The sequence below is a fragment of the Palaemon carinicauda genome, chromosome 19 (assembly GCF_036898095.1).
Source record: "Palaemon carinicauda isolate YSFRI2023 chromosome 19, ASM3689809v2, whole genome shotgun sequence".
Lineage (NCBI taxonomy): Eukaryota > Metazoa > Arthropoda > Malacostraca > Decapoda > Palaemonidae > Palaemon > Palaemon carinicauda.
The window spans coordinates 115,167,279-115,187,278 of NC_090743.1; the positions used below are offsets into that span (position 1 = coordinate 115,167,279).

The window sequence follows — 20,000 nt, forward strand, 5'->3', positions numbered from 1 at the left end:
TTTAGTGTTATCATCTTTGATTATGCTCCGAATCTTTTCTTATGACTTTTGTTACTATTTTTATGATAATTAAGTCATAGAGAATAATATTATGTTGTAGGCAATCTCTCTCTCTATCTCTCTCTCTCTCTCTCTCTCCCCCCGCACACATACACACGCAAGTGGATTACCAACCTATTTAGCATTTGATCTATACAGTAATCGAGTCACGAAGATGTTGGTCATGTGTTGCGGGTATTGAAAAAGTTTAACATTGTTACACTAATAAATAAACATGTATATATGATGTGTACATTTTATACGTTTTGCTCTAAGAGTTCATTGTTTTATATAACATTTATAAGTCTCTCTCTCTCTCTCTCTCTCTCTCTCTCTCTCTCTCTCTCTCTCTCTCTCTCTCTCTCTCTCTCTCTCTCTCTCTCTCTCTCTCTCTCTCTTTATATATATATGTATATATATATGAATACTGTATATATATACATATGTATACATATATACACACATATATATATACATACATACATATCTATACATATATACATATATATATACACACACACATATATATATATATATATATATATATATATATATATATATATATATATATATATATATCCAGTATATACTGTATATATGTGTGTCTCGATCTCCCGTCCTGCAGAACGCCAGGCAGGGACGTTTCCCCACTTGCATATCAGCACTAAGTGGCCTCCCCGGTCAAATTCTTGACTACTAATACTACTTACACCCATTTACATCACTTGACGCCTTGTCATTGGATAATATTAGTTTGTAGGATAAGATGAAACAACAGAACCTTCTTCCAACTTTGCCAACATTTTTGCTATGTCTCTCAGGAATTCCTACTTGGCAACTTACTTTATTTGACCGATAAAATACGAAAGTATCGCTCAGAGTAAAAATCCACTTCCAGCAGAATATGCGTAGAGGATTCCTACCGCTCAGCGAATAAAGAAAGTTTGTGTTCGTAGCTTTTTGGGAAATATTCACTTTGTAAAGTTTATAGCAGCCATAATGGCCATTTGGAGAGACAGTGTTTCCTTGTTAACAAGGACAGTGAAAGATAACACCAGCTGTTGCTCGCTCTCAAAGAAGGAACTTGGTTTCAATTCCAACGGTTTTTTTCTTTACATTATGTTTCATAAAGTAAGATGGGTCTATATAATGGTCTGTTGTAAAATGGGTGACCGAAAGTTAATGCAGAGTTCTTACAAAATCAAAGACGGAAAGCATTTAGCTTTTCCTGTTCTGACTATAAATGAGGTTTAATGGAATATTCGTTTACAAATTTCCCCAATTTTTATATACTCGATATTATTATTGCTAATGTTAGCCAATTAGGAACATTGTATCTAAAATACAAGTTGATTAATTCATAATTTTATATTTAACTAAAATCTAAACGAACTAGTAAGACTATAAAAGATGGTCTCTTTTGGAGATTAATCTACGGTATTTTGCGAGTTATCGAACCTGTGTAGGAGCAGGTCCAAAACCGACCATCAAAAGCCATTGGTGGAATTAGGGGAGATATTGGGGGTAAATGCTAGATTTACTGGTATCTCTTTTCGTTTCAGTTCCGTATCACTCCGCCGATCCCTTTTGTGTATTTCAATTTTGTCATAAAAAAAAAAGAAAAAAAAAAAAAACTATCCCCAAACGCTTCGTCGCAGTTATTCATCGACTGGTAATGAAATGCATAACACGTCATTCATCGGCTGCATGAAACGGGGTTGGGTGGGAAGGTGGATTTATGAACTATTTCCATGAATGGATCAGGAAAGGAGATCCATATTAATTGTTCATTTTCATACTGGAATTACACGACATCGGATGCATTGGTGACACCTCTCCCCCCCCCTCTCTCTCTCTCTCTCTCTCTCTCTCTCTCTCTCTCTCTCTCTCTCTCTCTCTCTCTCTCTCTCAGATATGTTAAGCTAATAGGCAGGTGACGCTCGTAGAGACTAGGATCCAAATCGGCCAAATTTGATTGATGCACTTCTATGGAAATTGCTTGTTTTCATCACATGTTTAATTGCCTTATCATTAATGGGGATTTCATGTTCATGTCTTATGGACATGTTCAAGCGGATGTGGAGGTTTACAAATGATTTTTTTTTCCTATCATAGGGAGAGGATAAGCTAAGGGTTGTGGTAGCCGATGGAGGGGTCCCTGTCTAGCAGTCTATCAGACGGAGGTTCGAGCAGCGCTCAAGCTGGATAGTTTCTTGTAGTGTTTGCAATCTCACCATCCTTGTGAGCTGAGGAGTCAGGGAAACGGGGTGAGGGTAAGCTTATAGATCTACCTGTCGGGTTATCAGCAGCCGTTGCCTGATCTTCCCTGACTTTATCTTGATGGAGAGGGACTTGGGTGTTGATCGTATGTATATATGGTACAGTCTCTAGGGCGTTGCCACTGTTCCTTGCCTCTGCCACTCATGAGTGACCTTTAAATCTTTAAGAAGGGAAAAGACGAACTTTTGAAGGACCGAACAAGAACAAGGTAAATGTTATGGGTAGTTCCCGTAGACTTCATCTCCGTGCTCCTGCCGATCCAGTCTTTCATCTCTTCATATTCCCATGTGTCACTCTTTCTACTATACCGTCTTCCTTTCCTATGGAATTCTCAACTGTATAGAGGCCGCTTTATGCCATATGCATAGCTATATTATTATTATTATCATATTTTATGTTGGGGGAATTATAAACATCATGTTAGATCCGGCTTAGCTTACCCTTTCAAAAATATGTTCGGCAAGATCACAACATCTATTTGTGTGTTGTCGTAGCACTAAAAATGTACAGTTTTATATACGACGGCTTAGGAAAGGATGAAAATATATTTCCACTTGCTTCTAACATGTACGATTTCATTTAAAAGCTTTTACGCATAAATTTGTATGTAAATTGGTATACATCTAAATGAGCGTACGCTTAGATTTACATGTAAATTGAAATGCCCCTTTAAGCAAAATTTCACACATATTCACATATACACATGCATTTATGTTATCAAGCCCCTGAATCCTGATTTTTTTTTTTTTTATCTTTGTTCACATACGCAAAAAATATGCCTACAATTACGTCTTAATAAAAGATTAAAATTATTTCTAATAAGTGATTGGTTAATACAAGATCTACATATATAGATTTTGTAAGCATCATAATAGTCTTTGACTGATATTATTTTTACTTCTCCATTCTCGAAATATAAACAAACTTGAATACAAGCCCGAAAGTCTTGTATATGCTCTTGGCATTTCGCCCTTAAGATTGAAGAATAATCCTTAAGTGTTTGTGTTCCAGAGATACGGACTTGGCCACGGCCCCAGGCTGGTCCCAACGGGACTTGTATGATAATTACAGCTCAGTTGGGGATTATCGTTTAATCCGCCGGAAATCTGTCTTGAGGCAGTTAATTTGATGGGAGTTGGGAACTAAGTTTATTGAAATAGTTTAGGTGGGTGGGAGCACATACATCCCTTATACTAGTGATATTTTTAAAAGATATCTTCGTTAAACCTTGTAGTTATATCCTCATGGTATATAAAACAATTCATTGTCTGAACGCTCACTTAATTTTCTGTTTTTATTCCCCTGCATTTCCAAATCTAGTCTTCTTTCTTACAAATGTTTGAGAGGTCGCAGTAAGCATAATACTGATATGTTTGCTGAATCTGAAAATGGAAATCTCTAATTCATTATTTGCATTGTTCATGAGATTGACCTTTGGACCTGTTTATCCGAGACAAGTTTTTTTTTTTTTTTTTTTTTTTTTTTTTTTTAAATTAGCGTTATTTTCATCTCTTCAGGGTTTGAATTATTCTGTTTATTATGCTCTTTGGATATTGATTTTTGTTATGGTAGTTATTACTTTTAGTTTCAAGTGTAACTCAGTAACAGAGTTTGTTTTAATTAGGTAGTAGGTTGGCCATGGCACCAGCGACCCGTTGAGATACTACCGCTAGAGAGTTATAAGGTCTTTTGACTGGTCAGACATTGACCTTGGGTCAGTCATTACTATATTGGATCCTTCTCTCTGGTTACGGTTTATTATCCCTTTGCTTACACACACACACACACACACACACACACACACACACACACACACACACACCGAATAGTCTGAAATTATCAAACAATTCTTCTTCACGTAACGGGTTACTGTCCCCTAATTGTTCACTGACCAATTTCCTCTTGGTAAGGGTAGAAGAGAATCTTTAGCTATGGTAAACATTGTTCTCTAGTCTTGGGCAGTGCCATAGCCTCAGTACCATGGTCTTCCACTGTCTTGGGTTAAAGTTCTCTTGCTTGAGGGTACACTCGGGCACACTATTCTATCTTATTTCTCTTCCTTTCGTTTTGGTAAAGTTTTTATAGTTTATAAAGGAGATATTTATTTAAATGCTGGTACTCTTTTTAAAATATATTATTTTTCCTCTTTTCCTTTCCTTACTGGGCTATTTTCCCTGGTTGAGCTCCTGGGCTTATAGCATCCTGTTTTTCCAACTATTGTTGTAGCGTAGCAAGTAATAATAATGATAATTATTATATTTTGATAATTTTGATCTTTTTTATTTTTTGTTTTAAACTTTTTATATTTTATTTTTTCATTAATTTGTCACCTGAATGTAGGGGATACCTGGTATTTATTCTATATTATAACGGATTTCTTTGATTTAGATCTTGAATTTTATCAATATGTAACGATTAACTTTAATTTGTGTTTCTAAGCCTTTCCAAATCCCTGCCAGGACTGTATCGGGATTCAAATAGCAATTCCCTGGTTTCAGTTTCTTTCCTTTTTTTACTATTGGACGACGAGTCACTTATATATTCAGGGTACTTACTAACCTACGTGGAATCCAAACCAAAGAAAATATTTGATATAAGAGAATCATATCGTCATCAAACCTTAGTTTTCAGAGAAATGATATATCTATCTGTAGATCTATCTATCAAATTGTTTCGTCGTTCTCTTTCACAATTTGTCTGACAGTTTTATCTATATAAATTCGGATGATTATTTCGTATTTTTTAAAAACAACATTTAAACTAAAACCAGGTCATTTGTAAATATTCCACATCAGGTTAATGATACACCAGATACACAGATAAAATTAACGAGATTTAACAACATAACATAAGATGACATCACCAGGATTTTCTAGAGAGCAAAGAAAACCAACTGCGCGATTGATCTTATGCCAATATCTGGAGTAATTGAAGAGAGAAACTTCTAGTCTAGCCGAAATAATGATGATAGCAAATGAAAGCATTGATGAATGTAGGTTTTCCAAATCTGAGAAAATGCCTGTAGTCACACCGGTTCTGGAAAGTGCTCTGGATTACCAGGAATTAAGCTCGTATTGACCTATTTTGAATACATCCTTTGTTTCAAATGTTCTTGAATACGTAATTCTTGAACAACTAAGTCAGTCACTTAGAAGTAGTAGAAGCTTTGTCAGACAAATCTGCTTACCAAAAACTATACTCTACGGAGAGAACTATCTGTTCTGTTGTAAATGATATGCTGGAAATGATGGATGAAAATAAATGTGATATTTTAATATTACTCGATCTTAGTGCTTCTTTTGATACACTTGTGCATAAACTGCTACTAAATGATCTACTGTCCATGGGCGTTGAAGGTCAAGCTTTCGAATACCTGAAAGACTACTGTGTGCAAATTGTAAACTCTTATTCATCATATGAACCTTTAAACAGAGGGGTACCCCAAGGGAGTGTCCTTGTCCCAATCTTATTCTATATCTATATTATTGATTTATCGAAAATACTACAAAGGCATGGTGTGGAGTTCGAACTATTTGTGGATGATACTCAATTTCACTTCTCCATAAATGATATAGACGACACTACTGAAACTCTAAACCGAATCCTTGATAGTGTTAGAGAATGGATGACATTTAAACAACTAAAATTAAATGAGAACAAAGCGCAGTTTTCTGTGGTGGGAAAGAAAAAGAGCATGAGAAGCTTGGGTGATATTCAAATATACACAAATAAAGACTCAGTACTGATATCTAGTAAAGTACGTGAACTAGGCGTATTTCTTAACTGCAACTTATCTCTCAATGCCCAAATAAATATCATAGTAAAAACTGATGGTTGTCATCAAAGATATATTGCTTTTATAGAAAAGTACCCGCATGTATATTCTGTAAAGAAACTTGCGTAATTACTAAAGTGACTACTGTAACTCCATCAACTACAATCTACCATAAGTACAAAACAACTCAAGAAATTACAAAACATATTAAACACAGGATCAAGACTGATAAAAGGTGTCCCACCTAGAGAAAGCATCACTCCTATACTAAGTGATCTATATTGGTTGCCGATCAAAGGGAGAATTGCGCAGCCGACCAATCGTGTTGACACAAGAATAGTTACAGATGGTTTCAAAATATTATAACCTAGATACATGTCTACTGTAGGCTCTAGAGCCTTTAATTATGCAGCCCCGAGACTATACAAGAAGCTCCTGCGAGACATCTGAATAATTGAAGATATTAAGGCTTTCAAGACGAAACTGAAGACTTTCTTATTCAGCGAGTGCTTCGATAGTGACGATCTAACAGTAAGCGAGCAATACGCATTGTGAAACGTTAGGTGCTCCCGAATAAAAATCATAAAACGGCCGTGGAGGTCCTGCAGAGAGTAGGGTTTCTCTGCTGTACAGGACCAGATTAGCAGCCCTTAATGTAAAGTAAAGTAAGTGTTTTGTTTATCCTTTTAATTTTCCCTCATTCGACGGTTTATCTACTTATTTGTATATCCCTTTACTTGTCTGTCTATTGATATTATTTATACATACATATAAATGTGTTTTACCTATCCCTGTATAGATTTACTTGCATGTTACCTTGTTGTTATACTCCGTTGGAAGCATTTTAGTTGGTTAAATTAGTTATAAGTGATTCCAAAAGCCTGATTATATAGCAAAGGCAGTTCTTGGCATCTTCTACTCGGCAAATCCAAATTTTCTTGGGAGATGAATCGGAATTTGGAGAGATACTAAAAGACCAACAGAAACCTAAATGGATACCACTATGTCAAAATGATCCTGGGATTAGTGTAATGTATAGAAGTGGTGATATGAACGATTTGTGTGGTTAGATAGAGTTGGCTTTATGCCAGCACGGGCTCTTGCTCTTTTAGTCGGCTATTCTTAAAATACCGAGTTTTAACAGTCCTTGTGCATCTTTTGGATTCCTAAGAAATATAATGATAATGATTATACTGTATCCAGTAGGTAGTAGGTTGGACAGGGCACTAGTTACCCATTGAGATACTATCACTAGAGAGTTATGAGCTTCTTTGACTGGCCAGAAAGTACTCCATTGGATCCTTCTGTCTCGTTACGGTTCACTTTGCAGATGCTCCTCTGTCCTCATACACCTGACAACACTTAGATTACCAAAAAATTCTTCTTCACCCAAGGGGTTAACTACTGCACTGTAGTTGTTCAGTGGCCACTTTCCTCTTGATAAGGGCAGGAGAGACACTTTAGCTATGGTAAGCAGCTCTCCTAGGTGGGCACTAAAATCAAACCATTGTTCTCTAGTCTTGGGTAGTGCCATAGCCTCTGTACCATGGTCTTCCACTGCCTTGGGTTAGAGTTCTCTTGTTTGAGGGTACACTTAATTCTCTTCCTCTTGTTTTGTTAAAGTTTTAATCGTTTATATAGGAAATATTTATTTATATGATGTTACTGTTGTTATAATATTTTATATTGCCTTGTTTCCTTTCCTTTTCTCACTGGGGTATTTCCCTGTTGGGGCCCCTGGGCTTATAGCATCCTGCTTTCCCAACTAGGGTTATAGCCTAGCAAGTAATGATAATGAAAATGATCATCACCGTCTACATTCTTATGATTTATATCAAAGTTGATTTGATTCACCTATTAATAGGTATTTGAAAATAATTGAAAAGTAATTTGCACTCTAATATATTCAATTTGTCCTTCTACAGCCAGGTAGTGTAAACCCATAAACCTCAGGTCATTTCGCCTTTTAATGGTTTAAAGGTCGCTCATGATTGGTAGAGGCAAGTGTCAGTGGCAATACCTATAGCTAGCGGGACAATGCCCTACATATTGACCATATATGATCACCACCCAAGTCCCCTCTCAATGAAGCTAGGACCAGGGAGGGCCAGCCAATGGCTGCTGATGACTCAGCCGGTAGACACCACTAGAAACTACAGATTGCTAGGCAGGGACATTACCAAGAGGCTATTATACGTTCAATATTTGATTATTGTTCACCTTTTTTTTCTTCTTTCTTTTTTTTTGTCGACTGGAGATCGAGCATTATTTGGAATAAAAGTTATTTGGAATTTACTTTTTTCATAGAGTGGAATAAAGTTTGTTTCTAAGGACCAGAAAAAGTTTGAAATGGGAATTCAAAATAAAACTTTCTAGTTTAGTTGTATCGGAAACATGTGAGTGTGTTTACAAGTCTCTCTCTCTCTCTCTCTCTCTCTCTCTCTCTCTCTCTCTCTCTCTCTCTCTCTCTCTCATATATATATATATATATATATATATATATATATATATATATATATATATATATATATATATATACACACACACTAGTTTACCCGAGCCGTCAAAAAATATATCTGGATATGCAAACACACACATGCATTCACACACACAGATTCAACTCTCCCCCCCCACCCCCTTTCCTAACTACTTTTTATCCCCTCGTGATCGTGTCAGGAATTATTTATATATATATATATACATATATATATATATATATATATATATATATATATATATATATATATATATATATATAGTCACCATAATGACGTTTATTGTCGAATTCTACTTTTGGGAATGTATATCCACTGGAAATACATTTATGATAGATGCTTCTGGTTGAACAGTGATTCGAACCTATGCCTTTTAGCCGAAACCAGTCGGGACACTACCAATCGAGGAATGGTTTCAGCTAAGAGGCTTAGGTTCGAATCCTTGTCCAGCCAGAAGTATTTTTCGCCCCCTCCCCCCCTCCCCCCATGCCAGTGGATATACATTCCCAAAGGCAGAATTCGATATTGAATGCTATTGTGTTTGATATTTACTTTGATTAAAGTCGCGAGTGGTATATATATATATATATATATATATATATATATATATATATATATATATATATATATACATATATATATATATATATATATATACATATATATATATATTTATATATATATATATATATATATATATATATATATATATATATATATATATATATATATATATATATGTGTGTGTGTGTGTGTGTGTGTATGTATGTGTGTATATATATGTATAGACAGAGACTTGCTTTTTATTATACATGGGAGATATATATGTGTGTGTACAAGCATGCAGTATCTAAACTATACCTTGCAATATGTGTTACCCAGGTCAACATTTGGAATCAGGGCCTAGAGCGAAAAGAAATATGAATCGAGAGTGGTTGGAACATTTTTCGTCCTGTCTTGTCATTTATGTCAGATTCCAGCGTCATATTTTTTCTTATCACTCGAGATAGACATGTCCTTTTTTTTAAGATTTTCGTTTTGAATACTTTTCAAGCCCTCAATTTTTATGTTTGCTAGATATAATCTCTTCAGTGACGCTTATTTTCTATATTTTTGTTTTCTATTCTTGAGGCGCTTGTTTTCTATACTTCTGGCGACAATTGTTTATATATCTTTTCCATTCTTGCAAAGCTTTTTTTTTTCCCCTCTCTACTTTGTTTGGTCGTTTTCTATATTTCTTAGATCACTGTTTTCTATTCTTGTAAAACACTCGTTTTCTATACATTGGCGAAACTTCCTTTATATTCCTTGGCGACAAATATTTTCCATATTTCATAGATCTCCGTTTTCTTTTCTTGAGTTCTCCATTTTCTCTTCATTCGATATATTTGTTATGTTATTCTGAAATACTTGATCTCTAATTGAACATGTAGCCTATATCATTATCCTAAATTAGGCCTAATCAACACACAGGAATATAAGATGATGTTACTAGTCCTAGGCTTATCTCCAATGTGACTGTTATTCATTATATGAAATTTACCACCAAGTAACTAATGCATTTTTTAGGTCAACAGAGGTGCAATGGATATGAAGAAAGGGGCATAATCCGCGTAACCTTCTACCATGATCAATCTTGAGACTAAATTCGATGACATGAAAGTGTTTCCAACCTGTTTGTGCGTGTGTGTTTTTATTAGATTATTTATCACTTATTGACGATTTCATAACCTAGAGTCCATGCTGGAATGCGACCTGCTTACTTCCAAGATATTATGTAGTTGGTTTATGACTTTCCTTCTTCTTCTTTTTCTTCTTCTTCTTCTTTTTCTTCTTCTTCTTCCCCACCGTTATCCCTACATTAAGGGGTTGGTTGCCTGATTCGCCCTCTCCAATGCCTTCAATCATAAGCATCCTCTTCCACCAAACCTCTTCTTTCCATGACATCCTTCACCGTATCTCGCCATCTAATTCTCTGCCTCCCTCTTGATCTTACAGATTCCTCCCAAGCCCTTCTCACTCCCTCCCCACTATCCATCCTCTACACATGTCCACACCATCTCAGGTGTGTCACTCTTATCATCTCCGTAATCTTCACTACACCTGCCATTCTTCTTATTTCATCTCCTTCTAATCTTTCAAACAGGGATATTCCTATAATCCAACTCAACATTCTCATCACTGTTCTCTCAAGCTTTGCTTTCTGTTTTCGTCTTGAATCCCAAGTTTCTGATCCATACATCAACAGTGGTCTTATTACTGTACTATAGATTTCAACTTTTACCCTGATTGGTATTTTCTTACCACATACCACTCCTGCTACCTCCCTCCACTTTCCCCATGCTGCTTATATCCCATTCTCAACTTCAGCCTCGCCACCTCCCTCCTGACTCTCCTTGGTGGGGGACTATTCTAAACATAGACCAAACATGAGACCAGATGCAAGAAAATGCGGTACTCCCTTTGGCATAATGATGTACCGGCTAACGCCCCCCCCCCCCCACCAACGCCCATCTTCTGATGATGCAATCAACCGACATTGGAATGCAGCTGAGTGAAGTAAAGAAATAGATATTATGTAAATGAAGTAGAATTAATTAGGTTCTCATCGTTTATACATAACTAGTAAAAAATGTATAGCAGCGTAGAGTGCTATGTCAGCGAAATTCCAACAGGTCGATAATTATCAAGCAATTGCTTTTACAGTTAGGTAATTACAGCCCTTTTGTATTGTTTAGGGTGCATTACATGATGGAAATACTGTTTTTTTTTTTTATGCAAAGACACTTGACCATACTTTGTATGTTTTAAGAAATATCTATATCTATGTAGCTATCTATATGTATATACTGTATGTATGTTTATCTGACTACGTGTAGCTGTATGTTAATATCTATTTATCTATATATGTGTGTATGGGGGCTGTCTAAGAACCTGGTTCTCTGTTTGGTAATCTATTCATTTATCTATCTATCAGCCTATCTATCTATCTATATATATACAGTATATATATATATATATATATATATATATATATATATATATATATATATATATATATATATATATATATATATATATATATATATATATATATATATATTACCATAGAGGGCATAACTGCAGATGGAATTAACCTTCAGCTGAATTCGTTGTAATGTTGTCATTCCTTTTGACGAGTACCCATCAATCCTCTCCCCCCCCCCTATGCTGCTTAGGCCAACTGATATGTAATAGGCATAATTGATTGATTGATTTAGAGTTCTGTGATATAGTTGATGTTATGAAATTGAATATACCGGGTGATTTGTTGAAAATAAGTTCAGTTTTAACGTGACTCATCGTGATAGATTATTTTCCTGTGGTCATATCCAGGAGAAAGAGTTTGACTGAATTATTGGTGGTAATTAAGATTATTTGGTAATTTCTACATGATGAAAATATCTTATGTCCAAGAAGAGAAACACCTACCTTGTGGAGACTTCATAAATAAAAATATCAGAGACGTGTAAGATATTTAGTGAAATGCTGTGGTACTCCATTGGAAATGAACCATCATTTCGTGAAATGTCAACGTGATATTTTTAATGTATATAGCATTTCACTCTAACCGTGTAAGAATTATGTTGCATTTCAATATACATAGATATTGTACAAAATTATTATAACATTCAATAAATTTCCTCACGCGCTCACACTTTTTTACTCTAAATACTCACCCACTGAGGTGGCAACACCGAGTATTCTAGCACAGTACGGTAGATTCTCCCAAAAACATCTGCACCGGACGTCTTCGTAACTCATTTTTAATGTTTATTTATTATCTATTTTCTTAGATTTTCAATTATTTATTTATTGGAGTTTTCTTTGTTTTTCATTTTGATCTTTTTTCATTGTTTTCGGTTTTCATTTAAGTGATTTTTTTATTTCTGCTCGCGAAAACATTTGACTTCATTTCTATGTATCACTTTCTCACTTTACAGTTTTTTCTACTGTCAATTTTGAATAAAACTTTTCCATAAGATTTCATACTGATTAGATTTAACCTTTCTTTATATCGCCTTGCATACATTTTAATATTATAATTCATTGTCTTCTTGGCTTCGAGTTTCTATTTTCTATTGTGTCTCATTAGATAATTATTTCCCTATCACGGTATAATGAATAAAATTCTCATATATTGAATTGTGTATTTGATAATGAATTATTATTTACATAATTATTAGATCACTTTACTAACCCAACTAAACAAAACAAAAATCTCTGATTTATTAATTTTGATAAACATCCAAAAACCAGGTTCATTAAAGCTCACAGATCACTAATGACCGCAATTAACACCCATGAATTGCATTGATGAATCATTAACACTTTAATGACTGATACAGTTTGTGTCGTTAATTGTTTTAGTTAACGTCAAATTATTCAGTTCGAAAATATTTATCCTGACTTGTTTAACTTTTTGTAGTTTAATCGTTAGTTATTAACTTCATCGTCAAACGTTTTTAGATTTTTTTTTTATCCCCAAACGTTTTGTAACTATGAAATTGCGAGGGGCAACTGGCTAGAAACGTTCCAAATTCTTAATTTTCTGTTTTCTTAAGTTTTGTTTAATCCTATTTAAATGCAACCTGTCAGGTAATCACACAAGTATTTCTGAGTTATTTTCTACAATTGTAATAAACAACCAAATAAACGTTCCTTTGCTTCTCCATTAAGACAACTACAAAATCGACTGCCAACGTTCTTAACGTTTGTTCCTTCCTCGAACTGCGGGTTGGCAGTCTTGCGTTTATTCCCCTTCAAAATCACGAGTTGGCAACCGGCTGCTGTCCGGCTTGAGGCGTCCAAGCAATGCCTGGAAAGAGAAAGAGAAATATAAAACTGTTTTGTCTCTTGTAGAGTTACACGCTTCTTTGCATGGCGCTTGCAGCCCTGGAAGAAAAGGGGAAAAATTAATTCGATGAAAGAAGATTTTTTATCCGTCTTACGCTTTCTTCTTTACACTGATTAGACGCCTAATTAAAGTTTTGAAATATCACTCGCGAAGGGAAACGCTATATTCCTTTTATTTTGTTATTTTTCATCAGTGATTTACTTCCTCTTGGTACTATTTACCATTGTTCGCTTCATGCTCCAATGAGTATGAAATAAAACGTACATTTTCATTGAAGCAGATTTCATACTTGAGTCTCGGTTGTATAAATTTCAGATTTATTTTTTTTTATATACAAACTTTCATGAAAGATTTTTTAAAAGGAAAGAATCTGGGATGGAAATTTACTACAGATATTAGTATTCTGTTTCTTTATTTTTTTTTTCCTGGCTGTGAACGTTCGCTAGAAAATGAATCATGTTAGAGATTTATCAGGATTTAATTTAGTTTCTTGTAGGATGAACGGAAATTATTATTATTTTTTTTTTATACGCATTAGAGACATAAGCTGAAAGAGAATAGGCAAACGTTTATTATCAATTATTAAACAAGATTGTAGAAGTAACTTTTTCTGAAGGAAAACTTACAAAAATAGAAAAGCTCAAAATATTCTGTATCTTTATATATATCTATCCATATATATATATATATATGTATATGTATATATTATATATATATATATATATATATATATATATATATATATATATATATATATATATATATATATATATATATATATATATATATATATATATACTGGATATAGGCACTGCGCATCACAAGGAACTGGCTATCCTTTGATGTATCTAGCCAATGAATCATCTTGATGATGATGATAATATATATATTATACACACACACACACACATATATATATATATATATATATATATGTATATATATATATGATGTTTATTATATGTATATATATATATATATATATATATATATATATATATATATATATATAACCAGACACTTGCTCTTTATCATATAGGGGAGATTGATAGAAAGTGGCCACTCCAAAAACATTAACATTAAAGTTCAGTCCTGAATTAAATGAATATGAATAAACTTTACAAACAGAAACATTGAGACGTTTTTATCGGATGACGAAAACAAGTTTGGTGGGGAATTTTATCCCGATCTATTAGCAACTGCTCAAACCGAAATGTTTTAGCATATGATTAGTTTTTTCTATTTGGTTTATTTGTTTTTTGTGTATGAAAGCTTACGGGGAATCGTGTTTAGATAATCTTATTTTTATTTGAGAATATCTCTTATGACGCTTTCAATTTACCACGCTTTTATTTCTTCTTCCAATGATATTTCCTCTTCCATTAAATATTTTAATTTCATCATCTCTGTCTTTCTTCTATTCATCTGAGTCCAATCTCATGTGATATTTCATGCATTCTGGTAAGCAAGTTTTGCTAGTCCTATGGTGTTCTTCTAATAAAGACAGAGTCATCAGCTAAATTCCAGTTACCAATCCAGTCCAATCCTTTTCCACCATCCTCAACTGCTCTATTCATTACAAAATCCACGAGGAGGATAAACAACATTGGTGACAACACATTCCCTTGCAGTATTTCATAGGCTTTTTTCATAGTCCACATATACCATCAAAAGTGGTTTTCTATATTCTACACATTGCTGTACAACATGTTTCAAAATGAAAATTTGGTCGGTACAACTACCTTTTCTAAATCCTTCTTGTTCATATCTCAACTTTTCATCAATCTTTCTCTCTAGTCTCTTTAGAATAAGCATGCTATATTTCATGACAACTGGCGTTAGTGTGATGCCTCTGTAATTTTTGCAATCAGTCAGATCTCCTTTTTTCCCATTTTCGCCGACATTCCTAACTCCCATTCATCAGGTTTTACCTCTTCATTCCACATTCCACAAAATAATCTTGTAAGTATTCTGGGAGTCGCACCATTTTCAACCAATATCATCTCGACTTTTAATGATAGTTCAACTTCAAACACACTGAATTCATTCATGGGCACATCAAGGTCTTCCTCAGGTACAGGCCATCATCTCTTCCTACCCCTATTGACGCAAAGGGCCTCAGTTAGATTTCGCCAGTCATTTCTATCTTGAGCTTTTAAATCAATACTTCTCCTATCGTCTTCTCCTACTTCACTCTTCATAGTCCTTAGCCATGTAGGTCTGGGTCTTCCAACTCTTCTAATGCTTTGTGGAGCCCAGCTAAAAATTTGGTGAACTAATATCTCCTGGGGAGTGCGAAGAGCATGCCAAAACCATCTCCATCTACCCATCACCATGATCTCATCCACATATGGCACTCTAGTAATCTCTCCTATAGTTTCATTTCTAATCCTATCCTGCCATTTACTCCAAATGTTCATCTGAGGGCTTTGTCTCAAATATGCAAAATCTGTTCGATATTGTTTCATTGTCATACTACTACTCATGTCCATTGTGTAACACCGATCTCACTACTGATATATAGCCTGATTTTTCTTTGTAATTTCAGGCGATTTGATTTCCTAATCTTATTTAACTTGGCCATTGTCTGATTTTTTTTTATTATTATTATCATTATTATTATCATTATTAATTACTATTATTATTATTATTATTATTATTATTATTATTATTGTTGTTGTTATTAGCGTTATTAATTATTAATATTATTATCATTATTATTATTATTATTATTATTATTATTATCAACATTAAGAGTTGAAGATCTAGGGTCAACAGATTTTCTTTTTTTTCTGAAGATAATTGCAAATTTGTAAGAATCTCCATATCTTCTTTATTCAAGAGTATCCCAGTTAGAAATAACTACTATTTCACGAGATGAAAACCCCATATTGACTTACAAATTTGTAAGAATTGCCATTATTCCTTTGGTCAAAAGTATCCTAATGGGAAATAACATATTGACCACACTATTTAATTCATGAAATTGAATTTTAACTTTCCATCACAAGGTGTCAGATGGATTTCAATGTGATATTTCTTTCTGTCGGCGGTAAATATCAGCAGCTGATATCTTCTCCTTTGGCGCTGAGTTGACAATGCATTTGAATTGTAGCTTTATTGGGAGCACAATTAGCTTCAGCGATATCAGCTGTGGAAATTTACCTTCAGCTGGGAGGGATATATAAGAATTATGGGGTCATTCTTTAAAGTGCAATTGCTAAAGCGAACAGTTTGCCATTTTGCTTTCGCGATAATCCGCGATTTGGAAGGATTGTCTTCTTTTATTCCATTGTTGATAATTGGGTCATATTTTTTGTTAGACATTACAGTCGGTTTTGACGGTCTAAATTGTTGAAATGCAAAGAAAATTAATCGTATATTGTATATACAGTATACATATATGTATATATGTATACATGACCCATATAGACGGATAATGAGACGTCGGAATGTGGGTTTTCTTCATTTATTACAAAAGGTTCGTTCGTAAGTACACTGTACACAACTACCCTCCCAGGTGAGGGACTTGTCAACTTGAGCGCCCAAAGGCAACTAAACTCCCTTCGCTACTAAAATGCAATCTTGTACAATAATATGCTGAGATATAGGTTTTTGTGGAATACTCATGAATATTGAGTTAATTTACCTTGACGCACAACACATCTATATACATGAATTAGGACATGCATGTATCTATATATGTATATTATATGTATGTATATATATATATATATATATGTTTGTATCTCTCTCTCTCTCTCTCTCTCTCTCTCTCTCTCTCTCTCTCTCTCTCTCTCTCTCTCTCTCTATATATATATATATATATATATATGTGAGTGTGTAGGTTTAGGCATACCGGTATATATTTATTGCAAATATATATAGCCTACACATACAGTACCTATATATATACTGTATATTTACTGTATATATATGTATATATATATATATATATATATATATATATATATACACATATCCCATTTATAATAAAGTGTAATTGTTTGGCTCTATATATATATATATATATATATATATATATATATATATATATATATATATATATATATATATTATAACCACGGAAGGAAAAATGAAAAGACTTGATTGGAGTTAGTACTTTCGTCCATTAGGGACATCAACAGACTCCACTAATAGAATAGATATACAAAGACATCGTATTTATACAGGAGAAGAGCTACAACAGCTGTCAATTTTTAATAATTCCGGAAAAGTTTGATTTTAGATGGAATGATAATACCAGATTAACGGAAAACAGACCAGGGTTTAGATTCAAATTTCTACCATTGGTACAGGAGATTAAAAAGGATTCAACAATATTCTTTTGGAAATAGTCATTTACATGGATTATTTTACTCGTCTCTGACCATCCAATTCTGTGACTTGACCCTAACCTGTTGGAGACCAAGGCATTATTAAGAGAACCCCCAGAGACGGCCACCTTATGCTGTTTTATTCTGACTGAAATACCTTTGGATGTTTGGCCGACATTGAATAAGTTACACTCAACAAAGAATACTCTATACTATATTATTATCATTTCCCGAACTATTCCTAATCAACATGTTTTGTAATGTACAATTAAATTTAAACATTACCCTAATGTCTAGGTTTTTCAAAAGGGGTATAACATCTAAAAAACTATCGTGAAATGGCAAACAAAGAATATTATTTATTGTTTAATTAAGATTATATTTTTCATTTCCCTTTCCGTTGCTATAATGCATTTTACATTCATCACGTGTCAGCTTTCGTAATTCCTACACACACACACACACACACACACACACACACACACACACACACACACACACACACACACACACACATATATATATATATATATATATATATATATATATATATATATATATATATATATATATATATTGATGGACCTTGATGCTTATGGAGGTGTAGACCCTAATGGTATTTTTCCTTTGTTTTTCATAAAGACCGCAGATTTCTTAGCTCCAAAGTTATCTGTTATTTTACGCAAGTTAGCAAGAAGAGGAGCTTTTAGCACTTGTTGGAGAATTGGTAATGTTACTCCTCTATGTAAATGTGTTTGTGGTAGCTCAAGTCCCACTGATTACCGCCCAATTTCCATAACTCCCATATTATCTAAAGTTTTTGAACGTCTTCTGGCAAAACGTCTTAATAGGTTTGCTGAAGGTAATCATCTATTCCCTAGTTTGCAATTTGGTTTTCGGAAAGGCCTTGGAGCATGTGATGCCCTTCTTACAATCTCCAATGCAGTACAGAAATCCCTTGATTGTGGTCGGGAAGTTCGTATGATTGGCCTTGATTTTAGTGCTGCCTTTGACCGTGTTAATCATGAGGCCCTTGTTTTCAAACTGAAACAGTTGGGAGTGGGTGGGTCGTTTCTTAGCATTATTATTGATTTTTTAAGTAGTAGATCTCAAAGAGTTGTTGTTGATGGGCACCATAGTGAGTATAGGAATGTGATATCCGGTGTTCCACAGGGTAGTGTTCTTGGCCCATTACTTTTCATACTATATACACATGACATGTGGTTTGGCCTAGAAAATAAGCTTGTTGCATATGCAGATGATGCTACTCTCTTTGCATCAATTCCATCCCCTGAATGGAGATCAGGGGTTGGTGAATCCCTTAATAGAGATTTAGCTAAAATTAGTGCATGGTGCAAATTATGGGGTATGAATTTGAATCCTAACAAAACTCAAAGTATGATTGTAAGTAGGTCAAGGACGGTGGCTCCTCAGCATCCGGATCTCAGTATAGATAATGTTTCTTTAAATTTGTATGACTCTTTCAAAATTTTAGGTGTGATTCTTGACAGCAAATTTACTTTTGAGAAACATATAAGGTCTGTGTCTTCTTCAATAGCACAAAAAATTGGCTTATTGAGAAAGTCTTTTAAGATATTCGGTGATCAATCTATTCTGAAGAAGTGTTTTAATTCTTTTATTCTACCTTGTTTTGAGTATTGTTCTCCTGTCTGGTCTTCAGCTGCTGATTCTCATCTTAATTTGTTGGACAGAAACTTACGGTCTATTAAATTTCTTATTCCTGATCTAGATATTAATCTCTGGCACCGTCGATCAATTAGTTCATTATGCATGTTGCATAAGATTTTTCATAACTCTGACCATCCTTTACATTCAGATCTCCCTGGACAATTCTATCCTGTTCGTAATACTAGGCAGGCAGTTAATTCTAATAGCCAAGCCTTCTCCATCATAAGACTCAATACTACGCAGTACTCAAGAAGTTTTATTCCAGCTGTTACCAAGTTGTGGAATGATCTTCCTAATCGGGTTGTTGAATCAGTAGAACTTCAAAAGTTCAAAGTTGGAGCAAATGCTTTTTTGTTGACCAGGCGGACATGAGTCTTTTTATAGTTTATATATGACATATTTGTTGTTGACGTTGTTAATAGTTTATATATGATATATCTCTTTTGACATTACTTTTTTGAATGATTTATTGTTCATTTGTTCTCTTC

General features: G+C 34.1%; 1 long non-coding RNA gene across 1 annotated transcript in view; it reads right to left on the reverse strand.

The window, feature by feature from the left end:
• Positions 1 to 12,484, reverse strand: part of LOC137658312 (uncharacterized) — an 83,680-nt gene extending 71,196 nt beyond the window's left edge. Inside the window, exon 1 of the long non-coding RNA XR_011047315.1 lies at positions 12,309 to 12,484. This is a non-coding gene — a long non-coding RNA (uncharacterized lncRNA). The remainder of the gene's footprint in view (positions 1 to 12,308) is intronic.
• Positions 12,485 to 20,000: the final 7,516 nt, after the last annotated feature.